Here is a 17,728-nt window from a genome sequence, read left to right as displayed (position 1 = left end):
ATATTTCTTTTATTTTCTTGTTTTATTTGGTAATTAATTCCCTATTAACACTGTTTATGAAATCATTAAAATAATATTGTCCACCAGGCCATTAGTGCTAATGTCTAGTAAACACCTGAGGCATGACTGGTTAACAGCTGAGCTCCCTCACTGCTAATATAAGATAGCCTTTTCTTCCTCTCCAAACCATCAATTAATAAACAGAAAATAGTCTTTCTTCAATATAAAGAGTCTCAAAGGCCCCTGAATAGACCAGTTAATTTAAAGACCATGTGTCTGTGAAGATCTACAAATGAAGCAAAAGGATTGGCCAGAAAACGGGGCAACCCCAGAGAATTTCCTCCAAGTGTAGTGCTTTGTACATAACTGAGGCTCGCTAAATATTAAATAAAGGAGAAGGCTATCATGAGGTAGTTTGGCTATCAGCCAGGGGGAAATATATTCATAATTAGGAAGTCAGTAACCACGTGCCTAAGGGGATTGACAGAAGTTATTTAATTATTTCAGAATAAAAAGCACATTGCTATGTATTCCTTGCAGAGCCATAAAATTATTATCTTTTGTTCTTTTAAATACTTGAGCAACACTGGTATGGCATAACTTAAATTTTCCAGATTAATTATTCATTTCTGATGCACGTGCAATTCCTATTTGTTATCTGGTTATCTGATTACTTATGTAATTTCACATGCAATTTAAGATGCTGGTCAGAAATCCCTGTGGCAAATTTTGGCAAAAGAAGATGAAAAAGTTGAAAGATAAAGATCTTCCAACATTTGGGTTCCTCTTTTTATATAAAGGCTGGTTTGGCTGGCTTGGCACCTTGTTAAGCAAATCAGTGCTAATTGCTAACACTTTAGCAAATTAAAGAGGCGTAAGAGGGCAGTGGACAGTCTGGCAGAAAGGCAATAGTTCTGGAAATGCCGACTGAAACCTCACAGGTCCAACTTAGTCCAGTCATAATGAGCGGCATCTCCTGGGAAGATGCCTGCCAGTAAAGAAGGCAATTCTGTGAGCACTTTTCAAGAAAGGAAATAAAATACTTCCAAGAAATTTGGGAGTGTCTTTTCATATGAGGCTCAATCAATTATATTGCCACAAAAGGAAGTTTGAGAAGCAGCTAAACTAACACGAGGATTGCCCTGCACCCACTGGTTTATGAAGACAAATGAGAGGTGCCTACATAGGGTAGAAAAGATAATACAAGAATGAATTCAAAGCGGGGAAATAATCATGAGTGCTCTAAAATCACATTAGAAGGTCCAAGATAAGAATTATTCATTCGATGTTCCTTTTGCCAATCAACCCCAGTTTCACATAAGAGAAATGAAACAGAGAGGTCAGCACACTGCAGGCCCCTGGGATGGGGCTGGGTTCATGCAACATCCACACATGAGAACACACATTAGTCAGTGGATAGGACGTGCTTTATGCTCAACTCAGTAAATGATTCTCAGATGTGTGTGCGGTGCAGAAAGGACAGGCAAGCTCTGTGGATACTGGTTTCAGGAAGCAGTTGGAAATGCAGGTATGAAGTTTTGGAGAAAGATTGGGGCTAGAAAGGAGATTTTAGGTCTTCTACATAGCAATTTTCTACACCCAACTAGATGGATAAAACTTCCATGAAAGAGGGGTATGCCAATGACCATTAGCATCCAGAGCAAGAAGAGAAGAGGAGCACCTTATGGGGACAGTATTTCCAGAGGACAGTCAGGAAAGAGCAGTGCAGGGCACACGAAGGACGGAGATGCTGACGCTATCGAGTCTGGCAAAGAAGGAGGAAAGATGGGAATGCGAAAGTCCATGGCTGAGCTGATGGAGAGTTCCTGTGGACCCTGACGGGAGATATTTCAGAGCTGAGCTCTCAGAATCAGAGTAAGACAGTGTGGGAGGAGAATTGGAGGTAATCATTGAGTTTCTTGGACTTCCTAACTGACAGTCCTGGAAGACTGCCTGTGTGTGTGTGTGTGTGTGTGTGTGTGTGTGTGTGTGTGTGTGTGCGCGCGCGCGCGTGTGTGTGTGTGTGTGTGTGTGTGTGCATGCGTTAAATTGATCAGGAGAAGGAGACCTACAAAACGGTGCATTAACATTTTTTTTCAAGAAAGATCTTAAACCCGAACAAAACACAAACAAAACCAAAATAGTTATTTCTTGTTCTCACATCGTTTAGGGAGTCTCCTCTACATAACACTCTAAAAGGTACCCATTCACTAAGGTCGTGATGTAAACGTTATTACCTAGAGTTTTGTAAAGTGGCTGCCCTGATTATTCTATAAAAAAATATATCAAAAACGCAGAAAATGCATTGAAGTAATAAAGAACAGTAACATACGTATATAAACTTGCATGCATGGACCACTTTATCATTTCACTAAATTGTTATGAAAATGCAGTCACAAATTAGCATTAGGGTACTGTACTGAGTGGCACTCTTATGCTTTTTCAGAATTACAAAGAACAACTATGCCAGAGCCATGAAAGGCTAAATAGGCCCCTTACTTTACTATAGCTCCATTCAGATTTGTTTTCCAAAACCAAATTTGCAAATGAATATAATACATAAACAGCAAAGCACATAAACAAAAACATGAGGATTAGAAAATCTGGCTAAAGCTCTATTTTTATTATGTTTATTTCACATTTCAACCTCTTTGTAAGAGTAAATAATACATAATAAAGTTCAGTTTGGCATTTTTACTTTGTAAGAATGGAAAGTAATAACCAACCTAAGACATAGTACTTGCTATCCGCTCAAGGTCAGTATTGCTCACATGTGGCTGTTTATTCGAATTACTCAGGGGTTTTAAAAACACTAGGTTCTATCCCCAGAGATACCCATTGAATTGGTGTGAGATGGGACCTGGGCATCAGTATTGTTAAAAGCTCCCTGGAATTACTTTAATGTGTAGCCAAGTTCAAGAACCACTGTTCTAGGCCAAAATATCATCTGGTAGCCAGTTTCTTTTATGAAAAAGATTAAGTTTGTTCAAAAGATTTGGCAAAGGGCATTCTGATAAGAGGCTTAAATTGAAATATGAAGGTAGAAAGCAAACTTGGGGACACACTGGATAATCCCTGGAGCCCCACACAACACTGGAACAAGTACCTAAACCCAAATCGTACATTCCAAGTGCGAATTTTTTGTTATTGCTGATTTTTAAAAATAATATTAAAAACATTTTCTACCGTACCCAGAGCCTGCAGGGACATCAAAAGCCAGGAGACAGAGTCCCCTATGTGATCGAGGTTTTCCAAATGAGAAGGACTGTAACTAAGTCACCAGGCATCAATCAGAACATAAACTCCTCTGCTCAGATCCAGAAACTTGATTTGACACACTCCTTTGGGGTGATCAGCACAATAAAAAACACAACAGGATCATCTGTGAGCCAGTGTGTCAATTTATTTTCATCCAAAAGTAGCTATCTGCATAGTCGCTATTTTGAGGCATATCCAGTTTGGAAACCAACTTGCATATGAAAAGGGGCTTGGCGAACAGGTGATTGGAATGAAGATATTCTCTGTAGAAGGGCCATGAGTATCTGGTAACCTACAGAAAGTCACTTTCCACTCTAGGATCATTTAGACCAAAGAAGACTTTACTTCCTCCAGTCATGCAGAATCAGAGAATCATCTGCTTCAATATTGTTAGAGTCGTTCACGTTCCTAGACTCTATGCTGACAGCTATAGTGTTTACTACAAAAGTGTTCAGTCTTATTCAAGTTAGGTACCTTAACCTCACTCCAATCCTTGGGGTAACAACTTCCACACAGACTGCCTTGGCTGCCTTCAATATACCTTTCAAGCTCTTTGGCACAGCGACTAAGAGCATGTGTTCGGCAATCTCATTGCCTGGGTTTAAATTCTGATGCCACCACTCACCAGTTTGATTAATTGCCTTCCCTAACCTTCAGTTGTCTCATCTATAAAATGCAAACAATAATGATACCAATCCCATATATCACTCATAAGGACTAAATAAAGCATTCATTGCAAATAACATAGTGTTTGGCATTGGCAGTAAAACTATTCATTATAATTATTATTTTGCCAAATCATCATCGGCAACATATTTTGTTCCGCTCCTACCACACGTTACTTAATTAGAAGAGTGAGGATAGGACATTTTAGAAGGGAAAATGGGTGAGGGGCAGAAGCATCTATGAAAGGCAGCCCCTATCAGCCAAAAGAACCACTTCCTTACAGGTCCAGATACTTCTAAGATTAAAAAAAAAAAGACCTATTTGTGGCTCACGATATTTTTCTATTGAATAATTAGCTCCCTTTTTGTTTCAGTGTCAAATAACTGGTGGTGTTATTATTTCTAGTAATTATTAAAAGAATTTCAAAGCATATAATCCAAAAAGAACTTTAAAAAAAAAAATAGAGGTATCTAAAATACTCACCAACTGGAACATACATAAAAATAATATAATGACAAAAATTAGCATAAATAATCACAGATCACAAATGATCTGTGTGATGTGCATATTAAGAAATAAATAATATTAGATGTATGAAGCTGTAAAATAACTTTAATTTTGTGATGCAGTAACCACTGGAAGGGATTGTTGGACAGAAATATACCTGACAAAAAGAGAAAAAAAATCAGCCTACCAACAAAGGGGAAGGTTCGACATCGTTTTGATCAGAGTTATCATTAGTGAAAGATTAATAACCTTAAAGATTAATAACACCTAAAAGTGAAGAATTTTCTTTTATCTTCTTTTGCCTTCCTATCCTTTAATGTAGGTGTTAATGAGTACTGAAATGGACAAAAGGCAAGAAAAGGTGTAAGTAACAGGGGCAAACTGAATCTTCATTCTTGAATAATCCAACCAGGTCTTCACCACCTTCCCCACTTGAGCACCTCAGAGAATAGATGTTCTGTGACAGGAATTTTCCGTGGCTATTTCTGCACAGAAGTAAACATTCACAGAATAAGAAAAATGTCACTTAGGCATTTTATAAGATGATCTCTAGAAAAGTCCACATTCTTATGTGTCATATCTTGTGAGAGAAGAAAAAAAACTGCTCTTCCTGGTAAAATAAGCACCACTTTGTAGAGAATCCATATTTGTCCTTCTCTTCCTAACTACCCTCCCACCGTCAATTTTCAGAAGAGAAAGCTTCTCATTGAGAACTAAAGAGGGCTTTTATTTTTCTCCCATCACGGTTTAACCCAAATATCTCAATGCAAACGTCTGTTGTTGAAGCTTGGCAAATTGCTGTGTTTGCTGAGAGAAGCCCACCACTACCACCATTGTGTGAGCAGGTCCCCTAGGATGCTTACCGGGTGTGAGATGGAGATACTATGAACAAAGAGGGCACAAACACAGGCCAGTCACAGGAGCTGTGACATGGCTTAGCAGCAGATTATTTTCTGATTCACCAAAGACTGAATAACAGGGTCTGGTTTGTTGAACTCTACATCTGATATCTCTGGGGTCAGTACTTCGGTAGGCGTGTGTGGTGTGGCCATTCAAGATCTCAGGGTTGCTCTGGTCCTCTCGGCATCTGAGTCAGTCCCGCCAGGCAGGTCAGTCCCGCAAGGCAGGTTCCCTGAGCCTTGCCTGGGGCTGCCTGAGACTTTCTGAAATGCAGGAGAGGCTCTGGGCCCCGTCTGTCTGCTGCTCCAGCTATAGCACCGACTTCTTGTCCCCTGGATATACGTTACAGTATCATTTTAACTGCTGCTTATATCCTATGTGTCATCTCCACAAATGTACAAGACTTAATGTTTCCTTTAGCCACCTCGGTGTCTGAAAACAAATTTTGTGTCTTCTAGGCCTCCAGGATACCTTGATTGCATTCTATGGTAATGAGAATCACTGGGTGGAGATAATATCCTCGGTCTTCTGAATGGCCCATTTTGAGCCAGGAACACAACATCAGTATCTCAGCAGCCGCATCCTTCCTGTGCGATGTGCTGGCCACTGTGACTGGACTAGCCGTCTAGCTAGTGACCAGCTTGAGTGCCTGTAATCCGGGGCCCAGAGACCCCAATGATGCTAGTCTTGCAATTATCCCATCAGAATCTACTGATGGGCACTTTGTAGGGCTTATTTGTTTCACTCTGTGGTTTCAGGTAGGGAGGGAATAGATTTCCCGGTAAAATGTCACTAGGAATACCGAGATTGGGAATAACAGTATAGAAAAACCAACAGGATAGAAAAGCCAAAGCTCAGGGGTCTGGCAATGTGGGTCTGAGTCTACTCTTGTAGTTTGTGACCATAGATAACTACATACCTCGTTGGCCTCCGTTTCCTCATTCGTGAAGTGGAGACAGTAGCTGTCTACTTCACGGAGCTGCTGTGAAGGTTGACTGAGGTCAGGAATGTAGGGGGTTTCATCAGTCCCTAAACCTACAGCGGATGCTGGGTAATGTTAGTAGTAGATATGAGCAACTTTTATCAATACCCCCTGTCGCTTTACTACGACCTTTGTATTCCTCACCTTCTTGCAAAAAAAAAGTGAAGTGATAAGCCGGGGTTTTTTGTTGTTGTTCATTTTTTATTTGATCAAAAACATCTTTTGGCTACCATGTTTAGCTATGATAATGCTATCAAATACTCTCAAGGGAATCAATGCCTAATACAACAAACAAACAAACAACCCCCCAATAAACAAATTTCAAAAAAGCCCTCTGTTTTGTTCATTTGGGTGTCACTAGCAGAAATAAATTAATAAATATAAATGAACAAAACATAAATTATGTTAAGCATTATCAATCCCAAATTGCATCCTTTAAAGCTACACCATATTAGCTGGGGTGACATGTACATTAAAAATCTTTGCAAATCATAATGTTTAAATTAAGACATCAGAAGATATACTGCAAATACTCAGATGGAATTTCACTGCCCTCAGTAGAGCCAGAAATGCATTTTGTTACCATTTTCAATTACATAACATAAAAATTGAAATATTTATAAGTAATCTTAATCAAACTAAAGACCAAGCGTAATTTAAAAACCCATGTTTATAGCTAATGCCATTCATTCCCTCCTCCCAAAAAAGAAGATAAAAAGAACAAAACAACATGCTTCAAATATCTTAAACTTCTTAAATCTCACAGCCCTGGTTGACCTGTATCACGCAACACATTTCCCAGGGACCAGCGAGGCACCCTAACTACGAATGGTAAAGACATGACGTGTTTGTACCTAGTCAAGGTTGAGGCTCCCTGGAGACTAAGCCATCCTGAAAGGAAGAGATGTTAGACATGTAAAAGTTTGTTTATATCTGTGTAGTTATTATTGCTGTTTTCAAAATTTTCTTGTCTCTCCATCTTCCTAGCCCCTGGTAAATGCAGGAGCCATGCGGCTCCTCCTGTCCAATGAGTTTTAGCTATATGGGAGTGCCTTATAAGGCCAATATATTTAACTGTCAATGCAAGAACCTGTAGGGATTTCCCTTAGGATCTATGATGGTTGTGACTACTGCTCTTTGAGCCTGGGTCCCTGGATGTCAGTGCAGAGCAGATCCACACTGCTGACCAGCAGGGGGCAAATGGGAGTGAAAGAAAAGCCTTTATTTAAATCACCAAAGATTGGAGAGATCCGGGAGATTGTGTTCAGGTGCATGCACCCATGCTGTCTCTCCATCTCTCTCTCTCTCTCTCTCTCTCTCTCTGCCCCCTCCCCCCCCTTCTCTCTCTCTCCCTCTCCATCTCCCCCCGCTCTCTTTTTCCACCCCACTCCCCGTCTCTGCCCCTCTCTGTCTCTGTCTCTCTCTCTCTCTTCTTCTCGTATGTTTTAACTGGGACTTTTACAGGACAATACCCTCTTCCCATCACTCATCCCCACCACCCTTCACGATGGACTGCTACCAAGGCAAAAAATAAGTCTGCCTCTGGAACACAGTCTTGAGAAATCTATCAGAGAAGCTACAGAGGTACAAAGAATTTGACAGCCTGATCCAAAAGCCAGGGCTGGCCAAGAAAGAAATGCCAGAAAGAGAATCACTAGGTCAGGGCAAACAGGGAAACAGGGAACACAGTAAAACTGCACTTAAGGAGAGAAAATATCCAGAACATATTTTATTCAAAAGCCTGTTAGCTTTAAAAATTATAAAGTAAGCAACAAATTGTTAAATAAAATATGTTCTATCTTCCTACCTTGACAAATATGCATTCATATGGACAAAATGTATACAGCTATGTTTTCTGTTTGAGGAAAATTGGGAAAAATACCAAAGTCAAATGCATCTATTCTGTACATTTCTCGGTTATGTTGATGGGCTGGCTGTTTGGATGAGTAACAAAGTAAAGACAGATAATTCATAAGCAACTATACTTTTATTTCATGAACTTTGTTTTTATTGATTTCAATCTACAAAATCACTCTTTTTCCTGTTATAATCAGAGTTTTCACATAATTTGTATTATACTGAGAATAATGATCTGTTCTATACTAGAATAATGATCTAGGAAAGGGTTCAATTAACTCTGACCCACGACACTTGTTTTTTACACAGCCAAACCTAACCTTTTTTTCATTTTAAATGATTGAAAAGAATTAAAAGAAGAATATTTCACGATACATGAGAATTATGTGACATTCAAATTTCAGTGTCCATAGTTAAGTTTTATTGGAACCAGAGAAGCCTACTCATTTATGTATCAACTGTGGCTATTTTCCTACTAAGACAGCAGAATTGAATAGTTGGGACTGAAGAAGGCATGGCCCACAAGTCTCTAATAGCTACTCTCTTTACAAAGGAGAAGTTTGCTAACCCTGATCGAAAGGATCAAAAATTAGAATGTAGGGGTGCCTGGGTAGCTCGGTGGGTTAAGCGCCCGACTCTTGATTGCGGCTCAGGTCATCATGAGTTCGAGCCCCTCATCAGGCTCTGTGCTGACAGTACAGAGCCTGCTTGGGATTCTCTGTCACCCTCTATGCCCCTCCCCTGCATGCATGCTCTCTCTCTGTCTCAAAAATAAATAAACATTAAAAAAATTAGAATGTAACAATATGCAAATATAAAAGTATTTATTATTTAGGAAACTATAAATAAAACTATTTAAAAATTGAATAATCATTTTATATCTTCAAAATATTTTCCTTTTTATGTTTATTTATTTATTTTGAGAGAGAGAGAGACAGAGAGAGACACCGTGAGTGGGGGAGGGGCAGAGGGAGAGGGGGAGAGAGAATCCCAAGTTGGATCCATGCAGTCAGCCCGGAGCCTGACCTGGGGCTGGATCTCATGAACCAGGAGATCAAAATCAAGAGTCAGACGCTTAACCCACTGAGCCACCCAGGCACCCCAAAATATTTTCTTAAATCATCTATTGAAATCAAATGACAAAACACAAATTACATTAACATGAATCAAAATCTAATAAAAAATTTTAAGGGGCTGAAATGTTATCCATTCTTTTAAATGTAATTAAATTATATTAAATATTTCCATTAAAATGAAACCATCTTCATTAAAAGCAACTCCAGTATTTAATATCCATTTAGTTGCCAAGGTAAATAATCAGTAACATGTTTTCATCACATCATGTCTGGACTTCACAAGAGTAATATGTAATGTTCTGGGTTTCCAACCAGCATCGGCAGCCACATTCAATTGTTTAATTAATATGAATTCTGCCCTAATCATCTGTGCCTCCAAAACAAATTAGAGCACGAAAAGAAGCAAGTAATTGGACTTGAAAACAGTCCCAGATTACAGACAAATCTATTGTACCCCACTATCAAAGAGAGATGATTTGAGAAGTTAAATTTTTCTTTCTTCTTACCTAAATACATCACCATACGAACTCCTCCCTTGCTTTGAATCAGTGTTTCCTTCAAAAGATGTTTTCTACGGTTGGCAGTTGTGCATGCCATAGACCTTCATGATAGTCCTACTAAGTCACCTTTTTTTTTCTTTTAATGTTTATTTCGTTTTGAGAGAGAGACACAGAGCGTGAGCCAGGGAGGGGCAGAGAGAAGGAGACACAGAATCCGAAGCAGGCTCCAGGCTCTGAGCCGTCAGCACAGAGCCTGAAGCAGGGCTCAAACTCATGAACTGCAGGATCATGACCTGAGCTGAAGTCAGATGCTTAACCAACTGAGTCACCCAGATGCCCCTAAGTCACCTTTTCTAAGGATAGAGGACAACCCGGAGCCTGAACAGTGTCAGTAATGAGAGTAGGGGTTAGGAATAGATGAAGTGAGAAAGAGATCCCTATGTTCTACAATAAGTTTGTCCTTGCTGTTTGTGGCTTATGGGGCAGAGCTCTGTCTGCTTGAGTCCAAAGGTGTTAGAGTTGCTCCGATCTGATTAGGGCCAAAGGGAATCCATATCCGGGACCCAGGCCTCAACCTCTCCAAAGGATAAGGACATCCACGTGTGTCCTAAACACTGGGAAGCTTTAATTTGGCTCATTGGCAGTCATGGCTTTTCTTTTGAGTTTGTGTGAGTACAGTCAGTACTCTCCAATGGTGTGAGTATGATACAGCTTCCCATGGGAAAGGGCTTTATACTTTTAGAGGGTAGGAATATAACACTCCATTAATCCCAGTGTCCCCAGTTGTTTGACATCTGGCATTCTGTAAAACTTCATTAAAAAAAAAAAAAAAGGTCCCTCACATGTAGACTGTCTTGCGACAAAGGATATTTTGCAATAGTTGCACTATTAAAAACAAAAACAAAAACAAACGAAAGAAGGAAGGAAGAAAAGATAGATGTCACAGGCTGAATTGTGTCCTCCCTGTCAAATTTACATGTTGAAGTCTGAACCCCCCAGTGCCCTATAATCTGACTATGATCATGTATGATCATGTATAGAGATAGGGACTTGGCAGAGAGAATTAAAATGTGTTTAAGCTAGGCTCTAATCCAATATGATCAGAATCCTTATAAGAACAGGGAATTTGAACATGGAAACATACAAAGGGAAGATGATACGAAGACACAGGGAGGAGACAGCCATCTACAAGTCAAGGAGAGAGGTCTGGAACTGAGTCTGTCTCATAGCTCTCAGAAGGAACCAACTCCAACAACACCTCGATCTTGGACTCCTAGCCTCCAGAACTATAAAAAAAAAAAATAATAAGTTTGTGTTGTTTAACCCAATTATTTGTGGTTCTCTGTTACTACTAACACAATAGTAGAGGAGCGAGTCCACAGCAATATAATCATACACCCTTTGTCCCACAGAGCACACCAGTCCAGGCACATGCCACTGGGAGGATGGAAAATTAAGAGACTTGTCCCTTCCATTAGAGACTTCCCCTTGTTAATGTGTCCTCTCTCCTATAAAGCCTATTTCTTATCCCAACCAAGCATTGATGCCTTGAAATTTATCCTAGTGTTCAGGAAATTGTAATCCAGGAGAGACCAATCTAGCATGAAAGTCATTATCTTTTAGATGTGTAAGTATTCAGTCTTCAGAGCAAACCTTCATAAGACCAGCAGTGTAAGACAACACGTAGTTAGGCTCACAAATTTTGTGGATCAGGAATTGGGACCAAGCACAATGGCAATGGCTTGTGTCTGCTGGATGATACCTCAGGCCTGAGCTGGGAAGAATCAAAAGATGCAGGAATGACCTGCAAAGGAAAGTTCGGTGCTCCAACTGGGAAACAGAAAATGATATGGTAGAATTTTGGCTTGAAGCCAGAAAGCATGAGCTTGATTCCAAATTCACAACTTGTTTGTTGTGTAACCTGTAGTTCATATAATCTGTATGAGCTTTATTTCTTTACTTTGAAAATGAATATGCTAGCGCATAGCTTTCAGTAATATTCATAAGAATTAAAGATTATACACAAAATTCCCTAATAGGGCATCTGATAAAGAGTAAATTTTTGCTGTAACAATTTGTTGAGGTGTAACTGACATACCATAAATGGCATATGTTGAAATATATAATTTGATAGGTTTCATCAATGTGGATACCCTATAAGCTATACCTCGATTATGTTAATGAGCATATCCATCATGCAGAAAGGATTCTTTGTGTCCTTTTGTATTTCCTTCCTCCCACCCTCCCCAAAGATCACACCAAACTGTCTCAGGGCAGCCATTGATCTGCTCGCTGACACGATAGAGTTTTACATGTTTGGAATCATTCAGTGCACACTCTTTTTTTCTAGATTCTTTTATTTTTTGCTTAAAATAATTATTTTTGGACACATCTATATGGCTTCTTAATTATAATTTGTTTATTCTTTCACCTCTTGACAGACATTTGGGCTGTTTCTAGTTTTAGTGGGGCTATAAAAAAATAAGGAACTATGAACATTTTGTACAAGTTGACAAAATTTCTTGAAAACCTTGTCAAAAGTTTTGGACATCATCTTAAAAACAATGGCAAGTCATTTAAACTTCTGAGACAAGGTGTTAACTTTTTTACATTTTACATGTTCATTCAAATCTGAATAATGACTGATTTAAATGCTATTGATTTACTTATCATATTGTTTGGCTATTTTAGAACATTCCTCACAAAACTGTCTTGCTTTCAGGGTTCTAAATGATTGAGATGACCATTTCTCAATTTATCTAATTTTAACAACAAATAACATCAAGATTTACAGACCTCAAAATAATATTTTGTGAAGTTTTGCAAGAATTCAAGGATAATAGCTACAATCTGTAGTACAAATAAGCATCTATCTTCTTTCTTAAAAGTGTTTTGAGAATGTGCTTCCTGTTACTTTTAGCTGGGCATGTCACACGGGCTAAGAGAAATTTGAATTAAGTTCTGCTGTTGTATTTTTTCTTTATAGGTTAAAAATAATATTCTATTGGATTCTGCCTTTTCTTAGGATACAGGAAAAATTAAATCTACTAAATTAATTGTATTGCTGTATTTTCAGAATATAGCTCATATGCTATGCCTTTTAACTTTATCATGATATGCCATTGCCCATATTTATTGTAACTTGCATCTAGTGTATCATAACTCATTCTTATTCTTGAAAACCTGCATTCAACACCTGAGCCTGCAGAGCTAATCTGTGAACTTCTAAATGAACAAATTAATCACATCTCTAGGGTATTCAATTTACCTTTGCCCTCCCATTAATTTTCAATAGATGTTACAGTATTTTGCATCTTGTCCATCAAGACAGAAACCATCTCCCTAAGTAACTGCTCTGAACTTGAAGGTGACAGAGAAGACAGAGTGACTCCTGAATGGTAAATTTACAATAACGATATAGAAACTGGCTATGGAATAAGTTGCTATTTCTCTACAGTTTCAGCATTTTCAAAAGTTATCCTATATCCACAAAGACATAGCATTGGCTCAGTATTTTAGCTCATTTCAATGGGAAACTGCTGGAAAGTAACACTTGTTCACAGAAGACTTGAAGAAAATTTCAACTTTTCAGATGAAACACACACTTCTAACTCTCAAAATTTAGTTCTAAAAAAGAATAGAACAAAAATTTACAGCTGGAATCACTAATTTTAAGTTCTTTTAAAGTTGTTAATGCCAATCCATCCCTCTTTAATATATGTACATTATGTACATTTTTTGAAATGTTGTTACACTGCATTTTGTTTATTTCTGCATGTCTACGGCCTTGGCCCCACATCTCAATTAACACCAACTAAAAATATCCCAGAGAAAGCCAGCAAGGGGTTATTTTTACCACTTTACCCACCAAAACAATAATGCAATTCTGAACAAGAGCTAGACAGAAGTACATGCTGTGTTTTCCAATCAAAGCAACAATTAAATCCAGGCAGCAACTGATAACCAATTAAAAATAAGCATTTCTAAGAATCTTGTTTGAAACTGTAAATCTGTGAAATAGATTATCATTTAAAACATTAGTCCAGGTATAATGAGTTCATGGTGTAGGAAACTCCCTCAAGAATATCTAGGCCTTGAGAAAATCTCTTGATAGAGATAGGAAAAATAAAATAAAGAAGAAAGAAAACTAAATATCTTGATAGAGATAGGAAAAAAATAAAGATAGAAATAGGGAAAATAAAGAAAAAGAAAGAAGAAAGAGAAAGAAAGAAAGAAAGAAAGAAAGAAAGAAAGAAAAGAAAGAAAAGGAAATAAAAGAAAGAAAAGAAAAGAAAGAAAAAGAGAAAGGAAGAGAAAGAAAGAAAAAGAAAGAAAGAGAAAGAAAGAAAGAAAGAAAGAAAGAAAGAAAAAGAAAAAAAGAGAGAGGGAGGGAGGAAGGAAAGCTATTCAACTAAGAAGAATCCACAGTGCATGAATAGACACCAAGTGAAGCCACTGGTAAAGTTGGACCTGACAGTAATTGATTTAAGAAATGTATTCTCAATGCCTGTGGGGAATAAGTTTAGAAATTCCCTGAGCTTGCACCAATGGGTTAACCAGGCATAAAGAACTAGAAAGCCATAGGATGTACACACCCAAGTTTGGGTAAACAAGATTAGGTAAATGAGATTAGGTAAATGGGGCAAAGGCCCCAGTATAGGACAAAGGTATAGGAATAGGAAATCTCAGGATGAAAACATCCAAGATGAGGTAAACAAGATTAGGTATTCAGGGAAGAAATGCCCCCCAACTTAGTACACTAGCAGAAAGCTGCTTTCACAGGAAGGAAGGACCAAAATAGGTAAACAGGTAAATAGGACTTTAGACCACAGCAGGGCAAAGTTGTCCAGAGGGGAACTAATTAGCAAAATAAAGGTGCCTTGTTGACCCTGAGGTAGCATGCTCTGTCTTTCTTGTCCCTGAGACCAGTTTAGGTAAACAGAGGTGGTGCCTCACATCTGCTGTAAACAACCCTCTGCCCAGCACCAGGGTTGTGTTTTGTATTGACCCAAACCCCTAACACCGCATACCTTCAAAACCCCCTTTTCCCCATGTCCACGAGTTAATGTTCATAATTTCATTGTCTCTTGGTGCACATCCATCACCCTTGTAAGCCTTCTGATCCTAAGAAAAATGGAGCAACGACCCTTACTTGGAGCTCTTGTCTCCTTCCAGACATTAGCCTCGCTCGCATTTTAATCCTGCATCCCACTCTCTTGCTGGACAAGAAAGAACTCCAGACCCAGAGTCTACGACAAATGCCAACCATGGGCAGTGCACCAAGTTCTTCATACAGAACTCTCAAGAACCTGACAGTCTAATTGGGAAGACCCAACATAAGCCAAAAATTTGCCTCTGAAAAGTGCTCTTTAACCACCTGCGTCAGTACTAAGAGGGTTGCTTCTTTAAGATGCAGATCAGAGCACCAGTGGCCAGTCTAAATCTACTGAATTTCAATATGAACCCCTCCCCAAATCCAATGTAAATATACATTTTACTTAAGTATGATAGTTGTCACAGCTGATGTGCACCAAAATCTCAGAAGTCCTCAGAAAGAGCATATGATGTAATCTGAGGAAAGTACAGAAAAAACGCATCAGAGATCAAAGACAAATGATTCCACTAAAAGAGAATCCCTGGAATCTTTAAATCTGTAGTCGTTACATCTAGGAGGCCCCTAACAGCACCACTCTTTTAGCTTCAGTGATGACAACATTTAAAGTTGAGAAAAGTTTTAAAACTGGGGTCCCTAGGTGGCTTGGTCGGTTAAGCACCTGACTTCGGCTCAGGTCATGATCTCATGGTTCATGGGTTCAAGCCCCATGTTGGGCTCTGCACTGACAGTGCGCAGCCAGCTTGGGATTCTCTCTACCCCTCCCTCTCTGCCCCTACCCGACCCCCACTTTCTCTATCTCCAAATAAATAAATAAGCCTTAAAAAAAATTCTAAAGCAAGACATTTATCACCAGCTCTACCTGAATTCAAGATAATAAAGTTATTTATTTCATGCACTCAGCATTCAGAGTTTTCTCAAAGAAAACAAAATACTACTAATATTCATTAATGAAAACCATTCTGTGTGAACTGTGCAAGTTTCAGAGACTTCTTTCAAAGGGGGTGAGGATATTTTTTTCTGACTATGTATCAACAAATCTCCAAATTGATCTTATTGTTAAAGGTAATATCCATACCTTGGGTTTTACTAATCCTTTTTCAAACAGGCATTTCTATCATTTTCCCCCATAGGATCCTAGAGATCTGGAAAAGGATCAAATTATTAAATTTTATAAACAAATTTCAGAATGTATTAACAGCATAGAGAAATATTTTAGCAAAGCCTTATTTGTGTTCAGTATTTATAAATGTGCCTGGAACCTGGACCAGGAATAAAACCTATACAAAAAAAAGGGGGGTCTTAAATCAGCTAATACAGAAACAGTACTCTCTAGGGATTGACTCTACATATATGTTCTTAAACATGTGTTTCTTTTTATATTCATATCCCGGAACAGAAATAAGATTGGAATGATCCTGTGGATAGAAATGTTAATTTTTGAAGGAGATGAACAGGAATCACCAAACAAGAGTTCCTTATGTAGATTAAATTCTCTACTTCCCTACTTCTAAAAACAACAACAACAACAACAAAGCACATTAAAATTGCAAAGAAACCTAACACATAAAGTAAAAGGTTGATACCATTGACATCTCAAACAATATTAACATCAGAGAATGTTTATCCCTTTAGTGGGACATTCTAGAACAGATAGGTGACTTGTGTACCTTAAAAGACAAATCCAACTTCTCTCGACAAATGGAATAGCAATGCTAAGCTTTGTCTTGAATTTATTTGAAAATAATCCATTTCTTTTCTTACAGACTGGCTCTCCAGCCTTTTAAGTGAAAAGAGTTTCCCAGGCTTTCAGCCTTTCGGTTACAGATGTCATTTTTTTTACCCACATCTCCTAAGTGAACACCAATTATTCATTATGGTTCACACTGTCAGTGAAACAGTGTTGTGCCAGTAGACACAGGTACACAGTTCCTTGACCACCCAAAAGGTTCATGTGAGAAAATCTAGTAAACTGAGATCATTCAAGCAGAAAAGCATGCTATTGAAGACAAGATCAACAGCATGTAGAGACAAAAGCCCAGCATCTTAGAATTTTCCTTCTGTGTGATCAGGATGAGGTCCTGTAGATGATACCCCTCCCCCAAGTTCAACTCGTATTCCTCTTGAAACGATGTGGGCCAGACAAGGAAAGAAGGGGAGAAATCTTGCTTTGTGTTTTGGTGTTTTACAACTCTCGTCTCTTCCTACTGTGAAATATGTTGAAGAAATGCATTAATTCTTTGGAAGGCAAATGACATAACTTCTACTGACTGTTTTGCTATAATTTTTTTCCTACTCCAAAATAATCTTTAAACTAATGATTCAAAAAATTCAGTTTTCTTTCACCTCTAAACTTAAATAGTTCTCCCTAACATCCAGTCCACCCAAGTCTTGCTGATACAATTTTTTTTTAATGTTTATTTTTGTGAAAGAGATATAGAGAGCATGTGAGAGAGGGGGATGGGGCAGAGAGAGAAGGGGACAGAGGATCTGAAGCTGGCTCTTCCCTGACAGCAGTGAGCCCCACACAGGGCTCAAACTCACAAACCATGAGACCATGACCTGAGCCAAAAGTCCAACACAACTGACTGAGACACCCCGATGCCCTGCTAATCACAAATTTAATGCTAAAAGTATTGATTTAAAAGCTGAACACTTCTCAATCTGTGTGCATATTTACTCATTATTATTCATTATCGATCTTTGGGATTTTTCTAGATTAATAACAGGGTGAAAATAATGTAACTGTCTTCATTTAGACAAACAAAATGCTACTGTTATGTTCTATATCTTATAGTTTGTTTTTCTCAAAGTGCTTCAACAAAATAATCCACATGTCCTATAATGAGAAAATGTTTCAATAAATTAT

Source organism: Panthera pardus, unplaced genomic scaffold (genome assembly GCF_024362965.1).
Source record: "Panthera pardus isolate Hobbes unplaced genomic scaffold, ASM2436296v1 HiC_scaffold_15, whole genome shotgun sequence".
NCBI lineage: Eukaryota > Metazoa > Chordata > Mammalia > Carnivora > Felidae > Panthera > Panthera pardus.
This window is presented reverse-complemented; position numbering follows the sequence as displayed.